Below are 1658 nucleotides of genomic sequence, written 5' to 3' on the forward strand. Positions count from 1 at the left end.
AGCTGCCTTTGAGCGAAAAAAGGCCAAGTATTCAGAGCTGGCTGCGGAGTGCCGGGAGGCGGGCTGGAAGACTACCATCTACCCAGTAGAGGTCGGATGCCGAGGCTTCACAGGGTTGTCCACCATACGCCTCCTGAAAGACGTGGGAGTCACGGGAGGAAGGCTGAGGAAGGCAACATCCATTTAGATGTGCAGTAAATGTTGAAAAATTGTTTATCGAGCCATTTTCTAGATTGTATGAATCAAACAGTCGCTATGTGCAGCCCAAGATGACAGATTCAGATTCAGCTCTAGCGATTGGTAAATGTCAAAGCATATCGTCCTTGAATGTAAGGAAATCAGCCCTTAAAAGGTCATTTTGATGTAAAAAAAAAAAGGTCCAGGAACCCTGTGAAAGTGACATATGTCACAAATCAAATATTTCTGTCTGTTATTGCAGTAAGATTAAGATTTGATCTAATTAATGAAGATGGAAAGTTTTTTTTATTTAATCACAATGATTTCAGCACCCTTACTGGAATTAACAAGATTAAGCCTAAAGGTGTGTCTTTTGAGCATTGACAATCGATACTTGAAATACAAACAACAGAAATAGGAATTCCCATTGAGCATTTAATAAAGTCATATTAAATCCACTGATCTTAGCTTTAATTCAATTCAGTTTATTTCTATAGCTCCAATTCACAACACGTGTCATCTCAAAGCACTTTAAAGTTCACCAGATCATCCAGTCAGATTGATTCAAAGTTTTCTAAGGAAAACCACTTGATGCATCGACTCATTGACTCAAAGGCAATCCCTCACACTAAGCATGCTTGTAGCGAAAGTGGAGAGGAAAAAACAGAACCAGGCTCAGTGTGAGTGGCCATCTGCTGAGGCCGACTAGGGTTCAAGGAGACAGAAGCAGACATAGAAAAAAAGCATAGATACAAAAGGCAACTGTCAACCAGCTCCACAGGCGGCCCCGTCCAGGAAACACACAGCCAGGAAGACGAGCTCCGAGCCAGCTCCCATGTCAGAGGATGAAGAGAGCACATCCAGTTAGTCACAGTCACAGAAACAGGACTACACTGAAAAACAGGCCGATCTCCAACATCTAGAAACAAAGGTTTTATCTCATCTCACTCTTAGACCTAAGGGAAGAAATAACCAAAGCTATTAAATTAGATTTTGGTCTTGAGTTGAAAGACTTCAGGTTTAGGTTTCCTCTGAAACTTAAATAAGGATCTCTACAAAAAAAAAGTGAGGGCTTATTCATTTTTAAAAAGGCTTGAAATTTGAGTATAAATTAAAACTATGTGTTTTATTTAAGTTTTGAAATAAAGGAACTTAAAGAAGTTTTGAAACTTTGGCCAAATTAACTACCCTCCAGTCTCCACTTCCCATATCTGTCATAAAAACGTTAATCTTGGATTCAGAAAATGTAGATTTCCAAATAAATAGAAATTGAGTCTACACAGGAAAGAGATTCAAGCAGCTTCTACAGGAGCGGAAGGAAAAGCCCAACCCAACTTCAAGCTTTCCTTCTCCAAATCCCCTCCTGGAGCCGTCTTTTATTAACAGAACATAGGGTTGTCACGATACTAAACTTTTCAACTCGATACCGATACTAAGGAAAATATTCGATACTCGATACCATTTTCGATACCACAAGGATA

Source organism: Cyprinodon variegatus, unplaced genomic scaffold, assembly GCF_000732505.1.
Source record: "Cyprinodon variegatus isolate N-32 unplaced genomic scaffold, C_variegatus-1.0 Scaffold320, whole genome shotgun sequence".
In the NCBI taxonomy this organism is placed as follows: domain Eukaryota; kingdom Metazoa; phylum Chordata; class Actinopteri; order Cyprinodontiformes; family Cyprinodontidae; genus Cyprinodon; species Cyprinodon variegatus.